This window comes from Balaenoptera musculus, chromosome 2, assembly GCF_009873245.2.
Source record: "Balaenoptera musculus isolate JJ_BM4_2016_0621 chromosome 2, mBalMus1.pri.v3, whole genome shotgun sequence".
NCBI classification, from domain to species: Eukaryota; Metazoa; Chordata; class Mammalia; order Artiodactyla; family Balaenopteridae; genus Balaenoptera; species Balaenoptera musculus.
Window position 1 is genome coordinate 54,767,057 of NC_045786.1, and position 22,494 is coordinate 54,789,550.

At 38.5% G+C, this 22,494-nt stretch overlaps 1 pseudogene; it reads left to right on the top strand.

Moving 5' to 3' along the window:
* Positions 1–10,961: 10,961 nt before the first annotated feature.
* LOC118889817 lies at positions 10,962–14,525 on the top strand (annotated as a pseudogene).
* The last annotated feature ends 7,969 nt before the right edge of the window (positions 14,526–22,494 follow it).

The following is a 22,494-nucleotide window of genomic DNA, read 5'->3' on the forward strand; positions in this document are numbered from 1 at the left end:
ATCCCCAAAACTCTCAAGGGCATCAAAAACAAACGCTGAGAAACTTTCTGAGTCTTGTCACAACCAAGAAGAGCCTTGAGACAGAAGTACTAAATGTAATGTATTATCCTGAATGAGATCCTGGACATTATGGAGAAACTGAGGACATGAATAAAGTATGAAATTCTGTTAATAATAATGTACCAATATTGGTTCATTATTGTAACAAATGTACGATACTAATGTAAGAAAGACATTGATAATAGGGGAGTATATGTATGAGGTACAAGGGAACTCTCTGTACTACCTTCAAAATAATTACGTAAATATAAAACTACTCTGAAATTAAAGTTGATTAAGGGAATAAAAATGATCAGAAAATGATATACAAAAATATCTTAACATGACTGCCTATAAAGGAGAAGAAGGCTCACAGACAAGGGTAGAAGGGAGACATCCCACTGAAAAAAATCTCTGTAATTCTAATTTAAAAGATTTTTTTCTGTAACTCGAATTTATGAACTGTATGAAATAAAAAGTAAAGGGTACAGAAAAAGTTGTTCAAGGAAACTTGTCTGGCAAAAGACACAATAAACAAAGTTAAAAGAAAAAAGACGAGAACTCATTTGCTAGATACTTATATAATGAATTAATTATCTACCCACTACATCAAGAACTTATAGAAATCAATAAGGAAAAGGGAACCTCAAAGAAAAAAGGTTCAAGGATGCCCAGTCATTATGAAGTACTTTAACACTAGTCCAAATAACAACCATATAAGTTATTTCCAATCTCCAACCCTTTTACAGATTAGGAAACAGACCCAGAGCAGTGAAGAACCACACTCAAAAGTCACACAGTTCACAGGTGGTTGAACCCAGATTCAAGCCCAGCACCCTGCTTCCTGTGCCTCTGCTCTTAACCGCTACTGTATGCTGTAATGACTGTCTCGTAGGGGTAATGGCTCTCTTCCTTATAATTTTAATTCCACAAAGGATGTGTACCAATCCACATATATGAACCTCAAGCCCAAGCAGAGAGCTGGGAGAAAAGAGAAAACAGCACGAAAGCCCAAAAACTGCCCCCTTAGGCTCCTTGCTTAAGGCACTGGGTGGCAGTCTTTCACTACATGCACAATTGGTTCACAAGAAAGCTGAACAGGAGAGAGAAATCTTTGCTGCAGGATCCCTCCCTGATCCTGGGAACTGCAGGAGGGAGATTATCCTATTAGCAGCCTTCTTGGAAAATCCCAGGACCAACTCAGGAAGAGGCTGAACAGAGGAAGAAAGTAACTACTCCTCTAGAAAATGGTCAAACAGGACACAAGCAATAAAAAGACACTTCCACCCACAGATTTTGCACACATTCTCACTGTGTCTCCAGGCTTTGGGACAAGAATTCTCTACACTGTCAGATAACTACATCAAATCCCACCTACAGCCTATGCATTTTTTAAACAGTTGGGAGGGAATCAAAAGAAAGACTATTTTGTGACACATGAAAATTATATGAAGTTCAAATTTCAGTATCCAGGAATAAAGTGCATGCAGAACATAGCTGAATAGAAAAACCCAGGCACGGGCTTCCCTGGTGGCACAGTGGTTAACAATCGGCTGGCAATGCAGGAGACACGGGTTCGAGTCCTGGTACGGGAAGATCCCACATGCCGCGGAGCAACTAAGCCCCTGTGCCACAGCTACTGAGCCTGCACTCTAGAGCCCGCGAACCACAACTGCTGAGCCCGTGTGCCACAACTACTGAAGCCCGTGCACCTAGAGCCCGTGCTCCACAAGTGAAGCCACCACAATGAGAAGTCTGCGCACCGCTACGAAGAGTAGCCCCCGCTCACCGCAACTAGAAAAAGCTTGTGCGCAGCAACAAAGACCCAATGCAGCCAAAAATAAATAAATTTATTTTAAAAAAAGAAAAACCCAGGCTTTCCCTGAGTAGGGATAAATCCAGGTCCCTAACTCCTGTGTGTTTCTCCTTTAGCCTTACACAATTACCAGGCTCACATACAATACTTCACTTCTGACACTTTTGTCACCAAATGTGTGTGGGGTTTTCTCTACAACAAGCAATTATCCATTACGCCAGCTGAGTGTCTTACAATTTAACTCAATTCTAACACTAACCACCTCAATACAGTGTGATCCCACAGGTCAGATCCCACAAGACTGCTCCCACCCCACATCAGATTCCAAAATGCAAGGAACATGTCCCCAGGTTACCCATAACTTCTGTGGACAGAGAATGTAGACTGCCATATCAGTAAACAAAGGATGTTGCCACCAGGAAGGCATCAGCCACAGCAGCCGCCCCCAACTGTGCACCCTGAGGGGATTCAGGATGGAGAAAAACAGGATGCTGGCCCTAGATGGTTAAGGTGCATATCAAAGGAATGATTTCAATGAGCCCAGGCTCTTGCATCTTCCCAAAGAAAAGTGTTAAATTCATTAACTTGAGATAGCTGGTTTTTCTTTAATTAACAGTAATCTTTTTTTTTTTTTTTGGAAATTAACAGTAATCTTTTAATGTTCCCACTACCTGGTTTTGGGGGAGTTTTTGTTTGTTTTTTGCAAAAATTTCTATATATCCTGGCTCCTCCTTTACCTCTGGGGAACAGTCCTTCAGAACTATCTGAGGGGCTGTCTTCTGGGCTTAAGTCCTCAGAAAATCTGCTGAATAAAACATAATTCTCAACTTATAGGTTGTGCTTTATTTTTTTTTTTTTTTTTTTTTTCCAGTTGACACTTCTGTTTGGCTTGGCTACAAATTGGAGATTCCTATAACCTCCTCCCACTTCAGGTTCAATTAATTTGCTAGAGCAACTCACAGAACTTAGGGAAAATTTTACTTACATTTGCTGGTTTATTAGAGGATATGATAAATGATACAACTGAATAGCCTGATGAAGAGATACTTATGGTGAGGTCTGGGAGGGTCCTAAGCATAGGAGGTTTTGTCCCGTGAACCTGGGGTGCATTACCCTCCCAGTACATTGATATGTTCACCAACCTAGAAGCTCTTGGAACTCTGTACTTTGGGGATTTTTATGGTGGCTTCCTCACGTAGGCATGGTCAATTATTAAGGAGAGGTGAGGGGTAGGGCTGAAAAATTCCAAGCTTCTAAGAATGGCTTTGTCTTTCTGGTGACCAGGAGCCACCCAGGAGCCCACCCAAGGTCACCTCATTAGAATAGACGATGCTCCAAGTGTTCTTATCATGTAGGAACTTACAAGAGATTTAGGAGCCCTGTGACAAGGATGAGGTCAAAGACCAAATATTAGAAAAAGAGATGCTCCTAGTGTTCTTATTACTTAGGAAATTTAAAAGGTTTTAGGAGCTCTATGCCAGGAACTGGGAACAGAGACTGATATATATTTTTTCTATTATCCCCCAGCATCTTTGTACATTTGTTTACATATTATCTATGGCTACAGCTGCACAGTTGAGTAGTTACAACTGATGGGGTTAAGGGCATACTACCCCAATATACGGCACCTTGGCATATTGAATATTTTAAGCTCAAGGTGTTTGAGAAAATGGCAGAAGCAGGAAGGTCACTTTGATCTTCTCCCAACCCTCTTCCTCTGAAACAACTCATAAAAGCCTCATGTGAGATGTGCCCTCCCTATACCCTGGGGGGAAGGACCATCCTTATTTCCAAAGACAAAAGGATGCCAAGAAGAATCAGAACAAACAGGTTTTAATAAATTTCCCCCAGTTTTCTACACTAACCTCATCCTCTCCGACCTATCATATTTCTACACAACTGCCTATTCCTCATCAAACCTAGCATAAAAATACTCAAGGTCTGTTTCTAGGGTATTAATTTCCTTAGAAATGAAGGCTCCCATGTCACATAAAACTCACATTAAATAAATTTGCATGGGGAATTCCCTGGCAGTCCAGTGGTTAGGACTCCACGCTTTCACTGCCGAGGATCCGGGGTTCCATCCCGGGTCAGGGCACTAGGATCCTGCAAGCCCCGCGGTGCTGTCAAAAAAATTTTTTTAAGTCATAAATAAATTTGCATGCCTTTGTCAGTTTAATTTTCAGACCCAGCCAGGGGGAAGATTGAGGAAAGCTTTTTCCTCCCCTACACAGCAGAAACTATTTGGTTCACAAAGCCAAAAATATTTACTATCTGACTGTGAGGGTAATTTTATGTGTCAAATTGACTAGGACACAGTACTCAGATATTTGGTCAAACACTACCTGTATACATACACTACCTGTATGTTGCTGTGAAAATATTCTTCAGATGGGATTAACATTTAAATAAGTAGACTTAGAGTAAAGCTGATTATTCTCCATAATGTAGGTGTCTCATTAAATCAGCTGAAGGTCTTAAGCAAAAGCAGACTGAGGTACCCTAAGAAAGATAGAATTCTGCCAGCAGATGGCCTTTGGACTCAAGCTGTAACATCAACCCTTCCCTGGGTCTCCAACCTGCTAGCTTACCCTGCAGATTTTGGATTTGCCAGCCTCCACAATCACATGAGTCAATTTCTTAAAATAAATCTCTGTCTCTCCAATAAAGAGGCCCTTTAGAGAAAAAGTTTGCTGATCTCTATGTTCGTCACCTGACTTACATCACAAAAGTTGTCAGGGATTCCTAGTCAGAATAGTGTAATTAACAATCTTCCTTTCAGGGATTTCCCTGGTGGTCCAGTGGTTAACACTTCATGCTCCCAATGCAGGGGGTCAGGGTTCATCCCTGATCAGGGAGCTAGATCCCGCATGCCGCAACAAATATCCCGCATGCTGCAACTAAGACCCAGAGCAGCCAAATAAATAAATAAATATTTTTAAAAATCTTCGTTTCACAATATATGTAAATGAAACCATCATGCTATAACATCTTAAACTTATAAAGAGAGGTATGGCAATTATTTCTGAATAAAACTTGAAAAAATCTTCCCCACTGTATTTATTCCTATATGCTGTACTAGGAATGCTGATTTTGAAATGTAAAGCCTAAAAAATATTTTTAAAGAAGAATGCAAACCATATAGACCAATGGAATAGAGAGCCAAGAAATAAACCTTTGCATATAGGTCAAATTATTTCAACAAGGGTGCAAAGACCATTCAATAGGAAAAGGACAGTCTTTTCAACACATGGTGCAGGGAAAATTGGAAATCCACGTGCAAAAACAAAAAAAATGAAGTTGGGCCCTTACCTTACATCATACACAAAAATTAACTCATAATGGATCAAAGACCTAAACTTAGGAGCTAAAACTATAAATCTCTTAGAAAGCATTGGGAAATGCTTTGTAATATTAAATTTGACAACAATTTCTTGAATATGACACCAAAAGCATAGGAAACAAAAGAAAAATAGATTAACTTGAGTATATCAAAATTAAAAACTTCTGTGTACCAAATCAACAGAGTGAAAAAAGCAACCCACAGAATAGAAGAAAATATTTGCAATCTTATAAACTGATATCCAAAATATATAAAGAACTACAACTCAATAATAAAGCAACCTGATTAAGAAATGGGGAAAGAACTTGAACAGACATTTCTCCAAAGAAGATATACCAATCAGTAAAAATCGGTATACAACAAGATACCACTTTACACCCATTAGGATAACTATTATATTAAAAACAAACAAAAAAATAAAAATAACAAGTGTTGGCAAGGATGTAGAGAAACTGGAACTCTTGTGCCTTGCTCTTGGGAAGGTAAAATGGTGCATCTGCTATGGATTCATCTCTATGTTATTTCTGGGGAAAAAAACAAAACAAAACAGAAATACCATATGTGGTACGTACATGTGGTATGTACATACAAGGGAATATTATTCAACCTTGGAAAGGAAGAAAATTCTGACACATAGCTACAACATGGATGAAATGTCAGGCCATTATGTGAGTGAAATATGCCAGACAGCAAAGAACAAATATTGTATGATTCTACTTATACGAGATACCTAGAGTAGTCAGATTCATAGAGACAGAAAGTAGAATGGTCATTGCTAGGGGCTGGGAATAGGGAGTAATGGGGAATTGTGTTTAGTGGGTACCATTTCAGTTTTGCAAGAGTTCTGGAGATGTATGGTTGATGATTGCAGAACAATGTGACACACAATGCCACTGAGCTGTACATTTAAATGGTAAATTTTATGTAACATAAATTTTACCACAATAAAAAAAAATAGTGCAGAGCATTATGATGAGTAAGCAAATTATTAGATTCATGAAAAGCAAGTCCAGATGCAAATTTTTTAAAAACACAAAAAAAGTCAGTATTGTACCTTTCCAGGGAAATTGTTTTGGTTCTATCAATTGTTTTATAAGTTATTGGTAAAATATATTTAATTAATTTTTGTATCAACAATAAATTCTGTTGATAATTTAAAATAAGTAAAATATTTCTTTGGTCCCCACTACCCTGGCCCCAACCATCATTAGTCCATTGGTCCAAACATGCACTATGATCAAAATCTGTCTCCCCTCCACTGAGACTCTGGTTCCCAACACCTTCACATTTCAGCACCACCCTTCTTACCAGATATCAGGAATCTGGGTTCCCTGAAAGTTTATAAGGCACCAAACTTGGCCTCCCAGATCTTGATGCCAAAGGGCATGTTAAGCTGTCCCTGATTCTTAAAGACAAGTTTTACACAAAATCATGGAATATAAGTAAGTGTATATTTCAGCAAGAGGTTCATTAATTACACAATTCAGAGGTCACTCATGGGAATCTTCAGTGGGAAGTAGCAGGAAGAGTGCAAAAAGGAGAAAGAATATAAGCCACACAATTTATAATACTTCTCTGCCTTAGTCCCAAAGAGTGAACACCCATAGTTCACTTTTCTCAAAAGCAGGAAGAGCTTTCTAATACCTAACCTTATTGGGGGGCAACTTTTCAGATACCATTGCACAGAAAGCTCTCCTGTTTAGAACCTCCCTTGATTGTGTTTACTCCAAATAGGCCACACATGCTAGAAATGACATGCTTAGAGCAAAGCGATCTCCAATCCAGATGACTTGGCATGGGTCATTCTCCTTGGGATCCTTCAATGTCTCCTCTCCCTTCCTTACTCTCTTCCAAAAATGCTTTCCACTTCACAAACAAGACAAGAAATGTTGCCAAGGCTGTTGCCCAAGGATCATACCCCTGCCACTCTCTCAAATGGAAACCAATTACACTTATCTAAGTTTCAGGAGGAAGCTGCATAGAGAAAAAAAGACAAGAACTGGTTGGAACCAACTAGGCCCAAGATGGCAGAAGATTCAACCTCCAGTAGACCTTGAGCCTCATTATACACTCAGAGTAACACATTAGCTAAATGACACTCCCACCAGCGCCAGAACAGTTGATGATTGCCATGACAACAACCAGAAAATTCCACACAAGGACTAAAAAGGAGCGTTGCATCAGTTTTGGGTCCAAACCACACACCTGTCTCAGATAACTCATGAATATCCCTCTCACTCTTTCCAAAACCCTCCCTTTTATTTCAACTCTCCTATATATTTGGTGTCTCTGCCTGAATTGGGTTGAGAAGTTGATTTGTGAACTAGGTTCCTGCTTCTCCATTCTTTGGCCACTGCTGTTCCAGTCTCAGCCTCAGTTTCATTATTGACTGCATGAATCCAATCAGAAAAAGAACCTCCCTGGCTGAGACAAGGGGTCTCAGCCAGGCTAGGACCCCAGCATGGGTTCAGTCGACGAATCTGGTAATAGAAACACTCCCCATTCCTCCATGGTCCTATCACATCCGAATTTCAGCTCAGACTCTTGCCTCTGGCCTCTAACCTCTTTCCATCCTTGTCTCAGTTTGGACAGCATGACCTTCAGGAAGTCTCTCAGGAGGTTTTCGGAGGCAGAGATGCCATAACATAAAGCACATTCCATATGCCAGTATTTCTATCTAGATTTCAGATAAACCCACCTATTAAGTAAAATTTAACTTCCACCAAAATGGAAGCTCTAAAAGGAAAGGGGTCTTGTCTTCTTGTGATCCCCTACAACATATACATGAATAACTGATAGCCTGCCTTGACATGGGCATTCAAAAATAGTTTAATTCTGTAAGTTACAGGTTAGTAATCCTTTTCTGTAAAGAGCCGTAAATATTTTAAGCCTTAAGAGATATAGGTCTCTGTAGCAACTACTCAACTTTGCTGCTGTAGTGTGAAAGCAGCCATAGACAATGTGTAAACAAATTTGCATGACTGTATTCCAATAAAACTTTACTATGGACACTGAAATTTGAAGAAATAGTACTCTGATTTTTCTCAACTACTTAAAAATATAAAAACCAATTTTATTTCACAGGCCTTATACATACAAGGCAGAGGTCTGGATTTGGCTACAGGTTGTACTTTGTTGACCCTCAGTATAAATGAATACAGTTTGAATCAGTCCCAAATGTATCTCTATGATCCCATTCTTTCTGTTTCTCCAATTATCCTGTAGACTTATCCATATCTCACTAGAGAACAACACTGATAAAAATCTTTCAATGCATGCCATGTTCCCTCTACTCTATGGGGCCTGTATACATGTTAAATCCCAAACTTTTGCTCTCCCTTCTCTCTCCATATGTTTGTGAGGCAGGTCTTTTGCTTTTTGGCAATGCCTCTGATGTGTTCAGTTTCCTTGTCTGTGAACTTCCATCAAATCCCTCTATTTCCATACCCCGGGCTTATCCCTGAGCCCCAACCCAATTATTGCCTTTCCTAAGAATCTCTTCCTGATCACCCTCCACTAGGCTCCTAAGCACCAGGCACTTAGCTCATTTTCCTCTCGTAGACAGCAGGTTGTCTGATTGTTTGCCCTCTCTCTTTTCCAAACTAGCTCCCCACAAGAGTCATAGCTGTTTTGCCAACAATTCCACAAATGGGCTGACAAAAAGTAAACGTTCAATCAACATTACGGAATCAATGACTCTCACTGCTGGGAGGCACAGTATAATTAACAAAGAAGAAGACTGAAATAAGCTAGAAACCATTTAGTATATCTGGCATCATTGCTAGTATAGACAGGGGCTTAGGAGAGGAGGGCCAACAGGCAAAACTAAAAAAACAGAAGCACTGGCTCTGTGGTGGTAAGTGATGGGCTGAGGAGAGTGCCATAATGGTTGCAACTTGCCACTGGGGCTGCCTGGCAGTTCACAGGATATGGAGCCCCAGCCCTGAAGGAGAGACCCCTTACTGCTGGTAAGATAGGAAGGGGGCAGGGCACTACCTTTAAAAGAATGACAGCAACTGAGGACATGACATAAACTGGTTAGAACCAACTAGGTCAAAGATGGTGGATGATTGACTTCCACTAGACCTTGAGTCTCAGTGTATGCTCATTGTAATATATCAGCTAAATGACACAACCACAGGCACCATGACAGTTCTGAGGCCAATGACTATAAAAGGCCAAAAGCAGGTGGTAGCCCAATTCCTAGAAATCCCCACCCCTTCCCCAAAATAGTTGGAATAACCCTCCCATTCATTAGCCTATGAAATTACCCACCCCTGCAAAAACTGACAACCCTGTATCCTAGTGCCTCTCCCCTTCTGAGATGGCCCACACTCTATGGAGTGTGTATCTCCCTAAATAAACCTTCTTTCACCTTACTATGGCTTGCTCTTGAATTCTTTCCTGTATGAAGCCAAGAACCCACACTCGGTGGCTATCCCAGGGACTTGGATGTGACCTGCGATGTTACCATTCTCTCTGGCCCCACTTTCTTTCCTGCAACACTCAGTAATTGGATACCTGTGATACTGCAATTTAGAATAAGAAATATATATTTGGTCCCTCTTTCTGGCACAGAGCTCCTAAAACCCTTGGAATTTCTGGTGCTGAGATTGAAAAAGGTATCTTTTGTTATGTTAATAAGGTGACTTTGGAAGGTAGGGAAGGGTGAGGGCTGGCTTGGTTGCCAAGATAACCAACTGATAAGAGAGTTGAAACTTTCTGTCCCATCCCCAGACCTCTGAGGAGGGGAGAAGGGCTGAAATTAAAATCAATCTCCAGTGGTCAATGATTTAATCAATCATGCCTATATAATGAAGACTCCATAAAAAAACAAAAGGATGGGGTTTCTAAAACTTCCAGGTTTGTGAACTAGAACACTTCCATATGCCACAGTGCTGGACCCAAACTCCATGGGGACAGAAGTTCCTTTGTTCAGGACCTTACTCTAGGTATCTGTTCCTATCGCTGCTGATTCCTAACTTTCAATATCCTTTGTAATAAACTGATAATCTAGTGAGTAAATTGGTTTTCTAAGTCCTGTGAGCCATTCTAGCAAATTAATTGAACCCAAGGAGGGGATCGTAGGAACCTCTGATTTTTAGCCAGTTGATCAGAGACACAGGTGACAACCTAAACTTGTGATTGATATCTGAAGCAGAAGGGGGCAGTTTTGTGGGACTGAGTCCTTAACCTGTGGAATCTGATGCTATCACTGGATAGATAATGTCAGAATTGAGTTGAATTGCAGGACACCTAGGAGGGTCAGAGAATTGCTTGGTGGTGTGGGGGGAAACTTCCCACATGCTGGAATTGGGAATTGCAGAAACCTTAATACCCAAAGTCCAGCCAGGCCTCAAGTGCCACTCTTATCTAGCTCCTGCACCAATGACAGCTCCAGAAACCCACCTGTTAGGAGGGAAAGACAAAGTGGTAGGGAACTGAGGAAACTGATTAACTTGAGGGCTTCCCTTCAAGTACTCCTTTATTCTCTAGCACATCCTCTGAATAGAGTGATAAGGAAACTCATGCACAGATAGTATAAGGCAGGGGTTCCCAACCCCCGGGCTGTGGACTGGTACCGGTCCACGGTGTGTTAGGAACTAGGCCGCACAGCAGGACGAGAGTGGCGGGTGAGCCAGCGAAGCTTCATCTGCTGCTCCCCATCTCTCGCATTACCGCCTGAACCATCCTGAACCATCCTCCCCACCACCCCGGTCTGTGGAAAAACTGTCTTCCACGAAACCAGTCCCTGGTGCCAAAATGTTGGGGACCACTGGTTTAAGGGATTGCCTAAGGTCCCAAAACTTTTTAAAATTATCAGAAGGCTATGAAAATCATAAGCGCAAGTCACTGAATCAGCAAGATATAGACTGTACTACAGATGTGGAAGACACTAGAGATGCTGAAGAAGAACTTACCAAAGAAGGTGAAGAAATATGAAATGATATGGAAGAATGTCAGAATATATCATTGCTTGCTGGAACTGAGACATTCACTGATTCAAATGCTCAGTTATCATTAATTATGTCAGTGAAATGTTTGACCACCACTGGAATTAGTCAATGGCAAAAAGAAACTGCTAAATTAATCCCACTGAATGAAGATGTTCTAGTAACATTAGGAAAAGAAGAGTTCCAAAACTTAAGACATGATCTAGACATGGTACTGTCTAGAATAGTAATGTCAAAGAATGAAAAGATAAAGAAAAAATAGTGGCTGGATGAACAGCAACAGATACTGGAATCTCTTAATATAGTAAACAATGAAACATCACATAGTGACATTTTTTTCTGAATTGAGAACCTTTAATAAGCTGAAAACAAAAATGCTTAATATAAAAGAATTAAGGGTGTGGAGAAAAGGGAACCCTCTTGCACTGTTGGTGGGAATGTAAGTTGATACAGCCACTATGGAGAACAGTATGGAGGTTCCTTAAAAAACTAAAAATAGAACTATCATATGACCCAGCAATCCCACTACTGGACATATACCCTGAGAAAACCATAATTCAAAATGAGTCATGTACCACAATGTTCATTGCAGCACTATTTACAATAGCCAGGACATGGAAGCAACCTAAGTGTCCATTGACAGATGAATGGATAAAGAAGATGTGGCACATATATACAATGGAATATTACTCAGCCATAAAAAGAAATGAAACTGAGTTATTTGTAGTGAGGTGAATGGACCTAGAGTCTGTCATACAGAATGAAGTAAGTCAGAAAGAGAAAAAAGATACCGTATGCTAGCACATATATATAGAATCTTTAAAAAAAAAAAAAAAGGTTCTGATGAACCTAGGGGCAGGACAGGAATAAAGATGCAGACGTAGAGAATGGACTTGAGGACATGGGGAGGAGGAAGGGTAAGCTGGGATGAAGTGAGAGAGTAGCACTGACATATATACACTACCAAATGTAAAATAGATAGCTAGTGGGAAGCAGCCGCATAGCACAGGGAGATCAGCTCTGTGCTTTGTGACCACCTAGAGGGGTGGGATAGGGAGGGTGGGAGGGAGACACAAGAGGGAGGGGATATGGGGATATATGTATACATATAGCTGATTCACTTTATTATACAGCAGAAACTAACACAACATTGTAAAGCAATTATACTCCAATAAAGATGTTTTTTAAAAAAAAAGGATTTAAGGAGAAATTCTTGATTACCTTGGGTGAGTTTTGAGAAGACCATTTCCCTGTAACTGACAGAAAATTGAAACAGAAAAACATTGTCTATTCTTGCCTCCTTTGTTGTAGATTAATTGACCATAAGCGCCTGGGTTTAGTTCTGGGCTCTTTATTCTGTTCCATTGACCTATGTGTCTGTTTTTATGCCAGTATCATATCATTTTGATTACCGTAGCTTTGTGTATAGCCTGAAGTCAGGGAGCCTGATTCTTCCAAAACTGTCCTTTCTCAAGATTGTTTTGGCTATTTGGGGTCTTTTGTGTTTCCATATAAATTTTAAAATTATTTGTTCTAGTTCTGTGAAAAATACCCATGGTATTTTTTTAAAAATATTTATTAATTTATTTATTTGGCTGTGCCAGGCCTTAGTTGCAGCAGGAAGAATCTTTGCTGTGGCATGCTGGATTCTTAGTTGTGGCATGCGGGATCTAGTTCCCTGACCAGGGATCGAACCTGGGCCCCCTGCATTGAAAGCATGGAGTCTTAACTGCTGGATAACCAGGGAAGTCCCACCCATGGTATTCTGATAGGGATTTCATTGAATCTGTAGATTTCCTTGGGTAATATGCTTTTTTTAACAATATTGATTCTTCCAGTCCAATCACACAGTATAACTTTCCATCTGTTTATGTTGTCTTCAATTTCTTTCATCAGTGTCTTATAGTTTTCCAAGTACAGGTATTTTGATCCCTTAGGTAGGCTTATTTTTAGGTATTTTATTCTTTTTGATGTGATGGTAAATGGGATTGCTTCCTTAATTTCTCCTTCTGATTAAAAAATGGGCAGAAGACCTGAATAGACATTTTTCCAAAGAGGACATACAGATGGCCAACAGGCACATGAAAAGATGCTCAACATGGCTAATCATTAGGGAAAATGCAAGTCAAAAGTACAATGAGGTATCACCTCACATCTGTCAGAATGGCTATCATCAAAAATAGCACAAATAAGGGAGTTCCCTGGTGGCCTAGTGGTTAGGATTTGGCGCTTTCACTGCAGAGGCCTGGGTTCAATCCCTTGTTGGGGAACCATTCTGCATGCCGTGTGGTGCAGCCAAAATACAAAAAAAGAAAAAAAACAACCCACAAATAACAAATGTTAGCCAGGACTTGAAAAAGAAAACCCTCATACAATGCCAGTATGAATGTAAATTGGTACAGCCACTGTGAAAAACAGTTTGGAGGTTTCTCAAAAAAACTAAAAATAGTACTAACATATGTCCCAGCAATTCCACTCTGGGGTATATATCCATAAAAAATAAAAACACTAGTTAAAAAAGATACATGCACCACAATATTCATAGCAGCATTACTTAAAAGAGTCAAGATATAGAAGCAACCTAAGTGTCCATCAACAAATGAATGGATAAAGAGGCTGAGTAATATTTCATTGTATGTATATATAGAACATATATTTTGTTCCATATATACATGGAGAAGAACAAAATTTTGCCATTTGCAGCAACATGGATAGACTTGGAGGGTATTATGCTAAGTGAAATAAGTCAGAGAAAGACAAATACTGTATGATATCACTTATATGTGGAACCTAAAAATACAATAAGTTAGTGAATATAACAACAACAAAAAAAGCAGCAGACTCACAGATATAGAGAACAAACTAGTGGTTACCAGTGGGGAGAATGAAGGGCGGAGGGGCAATATAGGGGTATCGGATTAAGAGGCACAAACCATTATGTATAAAATAAGCTACAAGGATATATTGCACAACACAGGGAATATAGCCAATATTTTATAACCATAAATAAGGCATAACATTTAAAAATTGTGAATCACTATATTGTACACCTGTAACATACAGTATTATACAGCAAATATACTTCAATAAAAAATTTTGAAAATAAATTAATTAAAAAGAACTACTTTAAAAATGATAACAAAAATATGGAGAAAAAAAGAAAATCATTAAAAAATCAACTGCATAACTGATAGCATTACATGAAATGTTAGAGATTCATATAAATAGATTATTTGGTATCCCACATGATCCATATGTCAAAATTAGTGATTACTTTTGGCCACCTTATAATGAACTCCTATTACTTAAAGGAATTGTCTTGAGACATCTAGAAGATTCAATCCAAATAAGATTAGAATTCTTCTATGAGTAAAAAGATGGTCTTTTTCTTTAAGTGCACAGTACTTAAAGAATCCTTTTTGTTATTCAAAGATAACAGAAATACTGAAGACTACTTGAATGAAGAACATAAAATCAAAGCACTTAGTCCATCTTTCTTTTATTCTTAAAATGGCATATGCTGCAATCTTATTCATTTTAATATAGTCCTCTTTCATTCAAGTCAGTGCTTTAGTGTTTTAAACTGTACGAACAAGAATGCAAGTAAAAGGCTTCCCTGGTGGCGCAGTGTTTGAGAATCTGCCTGCCAATGCAGGGGACACGGGTGCGAGCCCTGGTCTGGGAGGATCCCACATGCCGCGGAGCAACTGGCCCCGTGAGCCACAACTACCGAGCCTGCGCATCTGGAGCCTGTGCTCCGCAACAAGAGAGGCCGCGATAATGAGAGGGCCGTGCACCGCGATGAAGAGTGGCCCTCACTTGCCGCAACTAGAGGAAGCCCTCGCACAGAAACGAAGACCCAACACAGCCAAAAATAAATAAATAAATAAATAAATAATAAAAATAAAGGAATTCCTTTAAAAAAAAAAAGTAAAATAAATATCTTTTTTTAAAAAAAAAAAAAAGAATGCAAGTAAAAAATATTCTAGACCTAATCATTACAAAACATTTAATGAACCTTACTTCATGCAGTACTCTTTAAAAATTCTTCGTTAATTTATATTGATAATGAAATATTTTCCATTTAAATTTTATGACAGTTTCTTTTACGTATTTTGACTTCCATTTGATGTTTAACTCATTCATTTAGGAATTATAATGGGCAGACCATTTTATTTGAAGATGGTTCTAAAATTAAAGTAGTATCTGATACAGAAGATAGCAAAATTTTAAAATATTTATCAAATCTGTTTCATGTATACTGCCTTCGTTTTAGATTTGTTTAAAAAAAGGAATATAAAATACTAATGGATAGAGTTAGCATGAAAACTAATGGATAAACTTATAAACTTTCATAAAATGAAAACTATTTTAGTGTGTATTATATACCAAATGATATTATATATTAAACTACTCTTGATTCTGTTATTACCAACAAAATTGTTTTCATAAAATTGTATTAATCCTTTTCTGGACTTTTCTGTAATCTTTTTCTGTGATTTTTCTGTAAATAAAACACTCTAATTTAAAAACAAAAACAGGGAATTCCCTGGCAGTCCAGTGGTTAGGACTCAGTGCTTTCACCGCAGGGGCCCGGGTTCAATCCCCAGTCGGGGAACTAAGATCACACAAGCCACGTGGCACAGCCAATAGATAGACAGACAGATTAATTAATTAATTAATTTAAAAACTAAGCAACAAAGTGGAAGCAAAACTAATTGTGAAGTTACTGGTAATCAAAGACTATGTAATTGTAATTAAAATAACTAAAAATAAATTTTAAAAAATTAGCTTGTAGCAATGTACTTTCAATTACAAAACAGCTTTTAAAATTGTTAAAACTCAGTTCCAATAATGTATAGATATAACAGGATATAGATTCATAGATTTATGAAGATAGTAATCTATCTTCCAAGAATTTAAACTAAGGACATGGGCACAATAAAAGAAAAATATTTATGCATAAAATATCCTTCCCTCTCTTTCATAAAGCAATATAATTGTCCATTCCACCAAGGAAACTTTAAAAACCAATAAATCACCTATTCAACATTTACTCAGAGACCTCCTTACTCAGAACCCCAAAGTTCAATCTTAAAGAAGTAGGTTTTTCATTCTCTTCTGTAGGCAAACTTGAAATTTGTTTACTTAACTTTACTTGAAAAATATGATTTTTCTCCTGTTGCAGAGTCTGATACTGACAGAAAAATCACTGCTTGAACCCAGACCTCGTGTTCACTATCCAACAGAAAAAGAAATGTTGGGCATAGCTTGGAAGCAAATGTCAATATGACTTTCATAGGAAACTGTGTGGCAGCCCCAAGGAAGGTTGGCTGGGACTCAGCCCAGGGTCTGAGGCTTCTTCTGCCACACAAGGCTCAGGCAAATAGGCTGCCACTGTCGCGAGGGTGGTACAGGGTCCCTGCAGCTGCCCCTGAGCCAAGGTCACTCGAGGCCCTGGGTGCCTACAATTATTCCTCTTCCTCTTGGATCAAGCCCTTCTCACTTTCCAGAAGCCTGTTTTCATTTTCTGTGACATTTTCAAAAGTTTGATATTAAATCTTTGATGGCTGTATTGTGCTCCTCCAGCCTGAGAAGCAATGGTAGGGAAGGGGAATGGAGAAGAGGAAAGGAAGGGGAGAAAGAGGAGGAGAGAAGACAACACTGGGAGAGAGGGTTGTCAATGTGGAAGGAGGTGATACAAATAGGGAATGGAAGAAGGCAAGGAAAAATCCTGTGGGACTGAATTGGGATTGAACACATTATATATACTTGAAAAAAATACAAAACCCCATACAGAGTTTTATATGTCTATATATACTTATATACAACTACATATAGTTATATATACTATATATAGTTATAGTTATATACATAGCTATGTCTATATATCTGAAAGGACCTAAAAGCAATAATCTATTAGTAGCACTGAGACTTTAGCTTCTAAATACCTTTCCACATTGTAGGAAATGAGTGGGGGGCAAGATGGGAAGATGGGGGAGAAAAGTCCTTTCTTATAGAATGTCAACTACAAAATACTGAAGGAATGATGTAGTTATAAAACATAATTTTGGACTATGATAGTAAAAAATTGTTTCATGCAAACCAAAAAGGCATCATGATTTCAACCTAAATAGAGCTTGGCAAGTTTTTTTTTTAATCATTACAAGACAAAAATTTAATGAAAATTAGTCAGTGGGTATGTAATAATCCAAAGTGCTAAACAGTTACATGGAACTGTATTAGAAATTTAAAATAAAAGTAAATGAAGTAACTGTTACATGTTATCATCATCTGATTCATCTTCTTCCTTCAAAGATTCCTTGGCATATTTCTCTGCCAAGGTGACACAGTCTTGAAGACATTTCAGACAGACCTACACAGAGGACGTTCTATAAAATACCTGGCTTGTATGCTTCAAAAATAATAACCACATGAAAATCAAAGAAGGCTAAGGAACCATTCCAGATTAAAGATAATCTTAAAAAGGCATGGCAGCTTGATTTGATCTATAGTCCTGAACTAGATTTGTAACAGAAAAAAAAAAAAAAAATGCTATAATGAAAATGATTGGGATAGCTGAAGAAACTGGAATATAGACTGTAGATTAGAGAACAGAATTGCATAAATTTTAAAGTTCCTGAATTAATAACTGTACTGTGGGTACATAAATGTACATCCCTGTTCTTAGGAAGTATATATGCATATGTGGCATGATGTCTGCAACAGTCTCTCAAATTGGCCAGAACAAACAAAAAAGTTTACACATAGTGGGAAAGGGGGACATGACAAACAAAATGTGGCAAAATATTTAAAATTAGTGAATCTGGGTAAAGGGTAAATTAGAGGTCTTAATAATATTCTTGTAATTTCTATAATTTTAAGGTTGTTTCCAAATAAAAGTAAAATAAAAATAGCATGGTTAGAGTATACCCATGTATTTAATACATGTGTTGCCCAAGTGAGCACTTACACCCATTTGTTTAAAAAATTTAAAATACGTAGAATATGTATGTATTAGTTATGTAAGTATACAAGTATTTGTATTATATAAAAAGTTTTTCTATTGTGAGAAAAAGTTGGGTTCTGAAACAAGTATAGATATTTAGATTTATATTTTTTGAGTACTCATAGAACAGATCTACCTAATTCTCTTAACTTTAAGGATATTCCAATAATTCAGCCAGTTCCTGATGCTAATTATTTTTATGAATATTCAAGTGGTTCCTTATCTAATTATGTTTTTATGTATTTGAATATCTAATATGTTTACATAGTTTAAAAAGATCAAATGTGAGACTTCCCTGGTGGTCCAGTGGGTAAGATTCCGTGCTCCCAATGCAGGGGGTCCAGGTTCGATCCCTGGTTGGGGAACTAGATCCCTCATGCATGAACAACTAAGAAGTCTGCGTGCCGCAACAAGACCCATTTCAGCCTAAATAAATAAATAAATAAATATTTTTTTAAAAAATCAAATGCACAAAATGACATACAGTGATAAGTCTGCTTTTAACCTCTGATGACCATATATCCCTATCTGCCTCGTAAAGACTCAGTTTACAACCGTTATCCTGGAATGATTATGAATAGCCCCTTCTTCCAGAAGTATGCTAGTTTGGATGATACTTAGATCCCTGTTCCTTTACCAGACTGCCACACCAAGACTTACATCAACACCCGTGTAAACAGTGTCTGTGTACACTCCTGGAGGAATATTACGCATATATAAGTTTACATAAATCTTATCTTTTTAAATTTTAAACAAATGGGTATACTCATGCTATTATTTAACTTTCATTTTGAAACAATCTTAAACACATGGAAATTGCAAGAATATTAAAAAGAATTCTCATTTACTCTTTACCCAGATTCACTAATTTTAAATATTTTGCAACATTTGGTTTATCATGCTCTGAGGCACAATTACTTTCACATGGATTACAGTTTCTAGCCCCACTCCTCTCTCAAACGTCCTTCTAAATGATTTGGAAAAATTAATACAGAAAGGAAGACTCCAAGAGTACAATATTGAAAACTTCATAGAGTACATTTGCAGAAATGGTAGCAGAGGAAAGGGGGTGTGGAGCCAGTAGAGTGTGGAGGGTACACAAGGGGAGCTAGCAATCCTAATTTTGAGAATCGAAGAATTACAAAATCTGTAGGCATACAGATACTTCTTCTGTGATTTACATAAAACACTGGAAACTGTCTTTCCCCCAAGAGCCCTTTATAGACAAATAACTAACATGTGTACCATATGCTTGGAGGCATAGATGAAAAGAAAAAAGAGGTTGAAATTTTAGCTTTTCCTGCCTCAATCCTGAATAACTTCAGTATAAGCTTTCATACACACAATCCTGTTTAAGTCAACAAAGAAAATAATCATATGGATTTTGCCATTACTGTTTTCACAGTCTAATAAAGAGATAGATGGAACTAATGGAATTTGTATTTAAGTAGCCAGAAAATCACCATAACTAAACCAGAGGCCTCAATCCTCACCAAAACCTCCTGCTGGACATGTAGGTATCTATTAACAATCGTCATTTGTCAGTTTTCACATTGCTAAGTGAACATGTCTGGTCTACTCTTACATTTAAGTGCTAGGGTCTAAGGATACACATACTTAGATATTCATGGCAGCAGTGTTGGTGATAACTGCAGACTTCATATGACCCAAACAATAGTCAGGTATAGAAGGGGCACATCTACGGTGGGATATAGATATAATGGTATCATTCATACATATATACATATATTTAACATTACTATGTACACACAAATATTCATAAGTATATATGTATATATACACATCTATACATATATAGTGGTATGAGATATAGATATAGTGGTGATAGATACAGATGGATAATGATAGAATACTATCTGGAGATGAAAATGAACAACTGTAGTTACAAATAAATGGATGAATACTGAAAACATAATACTAAGTGAAAAAAGAAAAATATATACAGTTAAGAGCAGGCAAAACTATATCAACTGTATTCCTACAGCTTAAATAGGTAATCACAAGGGATAAAATTATAAAGAACAGCATGGAGGATTTATCTCTGTTGGAAGAGGAGGTCAAGATTGGGAAGGGATACCCAGTAGTTTTAGGAGAGCCATGCATCTTCTATTTCTTCACTTGTGTGTAGGCCTGAATAAGGCACTTAGCCTCTTTGTATGACTTTTTTTTTTGGCTGCACTGTGCGGCTTGTGGGATTAGTTCCCCAATCAGGGACTGAACCCAGGCCCCCTGCAGTGGAAGCATGGAGTCCCAACCACTGGACCACCAGGGAATTCCCTGTATGACATTTTTATCATCTGTAAAATGGAATATTCCATGGAGAGCAAGAACAAGTGACCAACATAGAGCAAGTACTCAATAGATGTTGGCTGGTACTGGTTCCATTCACATCCTCTGTTGTACTCAAACCCCAATAATCCTAGGTTCTGCTCAAAAGTGCAACGGTTTTAATGTGCCAAGGAGGACCACTGTGAGTTGGTCTGGATGGCTGTGCCCACCTTCTTATCAGCCTTGGTCGCTTGACCAGAAAATGGAAGCAGGTTCTGAGTTCTGACATGATCACAGGCCCAGGGCTGAACATACATGTCATTTACCAAGCCCTGGGCTACTCACTTCCCTAGGAGTTCAGCTCATCTCTCTGGCTGGAGCCCCTTAACTACAGGATGACTTGGAAAAACTGATCCGGCACATCATCTGTATTACAATTAAACCTCATGCTTCAGGATTCTGCATCACTGTTGCTTACCTGAATAATCAGTCGGGCTCTCCTTAGACTAATAGAAGGAAGACTCTTCTTGAGTGCAAACAGAAAATGATTCCCAGCTTATTCTGCAGCAACATTCTCCGGGAGGGTCTACAACTCCTTCAGGACATGTGTTTTTCAAGCATATTAAAGCACGCACCTGTTTCCTTACTGATTCCTGAGTAAGCCTCAGGTCAAACTCGGTTCACCTGCTTGATGTCAATTTTCTTAAACCTGGGTGCTTCAGAATCCTTCACAAATCCAACTTGCAGAGATAGTTCTGGTTCCATTGGCTTTGGGTCAGATCCAGTCATGCATGAAGGTGATCCTGTCAGAAGAGCCTTGCACAGTTGGGATATCGTAACCCTCTTTGGATATACACCGCTCCCAGAACTTGTGAGTGTCCCCACCAGGCAAATCATGGGATGTCTCTGCCCTGTCAGTTAGAAGGTGTCCTGAGGTAGAAAGAGAAGATACTATACCTCTAGGGCTTTACATCCCTGTCTATTTGAAAGGGTCCCACACCTGGGTAACTCTCCAAACCAAATCTTAAACAGCAGCTGACTTAGAACATAACTACAAAGCATTAGCCATCCAAATGCTCTCTGGGCTGAACTCTGCTTCTGGGACTTGAGATTTGGGAGGCAGTTTAAGTCTGGTGAGCATAGGATTCACCAGAGAGCTTGTTATCCTGTGGGTTGTGATTCAGTAAGCCCGGGGTGGGAGCTGAGATCTGCATTCCTAACAAGGTCCCAGGTGATGCCAATGCTGTTGGTTCACAAACCTCACTTTGAGTAACAAAGGTCTAGCATATTGCTTAAGGGCTTACTTGCCAGGGAGGCAGATGTAGATAGACTCCTAATTTTAACTAAACTGCTGTGGGATCTTGAACAACTCCCTTGCCTCCAGAGTTGAGTTTATGACTAAAACCCCTCCCCCATTTGCCTTAAGAAAGTTTGAGTATGTAAAGCATACTCATTTTTTTCAATAGAAATGCCATAATTTATTCTTTTGTTTAAAAAAGGCATCCTTATGTAAAAAAATGTCTTCTAAGAAGAAATATATTGTTTCAGGTCATAAATAATCAGCAAACATACAACTGCTGACAACAACAAAAAACTGACACTGGTGTTTTCCATTAGTGCTGAAAACAAACCTGCTTAGGATATATTTACAGGATATTACAGTACTCAACCACAAAAATTGAGATATTTGGGTCTTCTAGGGGTAGACACTGATATTTGTAAAGGCAGAACACCTACACAAAAATAAAAAATAAAGTATATTTTCACACATATGTGTTGTCATAACAGTAATACTGATAGGTATGTTAAGCACAAAAAGTTTCTTCAAAATACAAGGACAAGCAAAAAGAAACTGGCTTACATGCTGAGTCCAATATTAAACTGGGCTTCAGCTCTGCACTCTCAGACTTGGTGCACTTTAGTGATTCTCTCCACCCCAAGTTAGTGAACCCCAGTCCCACTGTTTGAACTATTACTTCTCTCAAAGTGTGGTCCTCAGATCAACTCTGGCACTTGTTAGAAATATGAATCCTCAGGCCCCAAA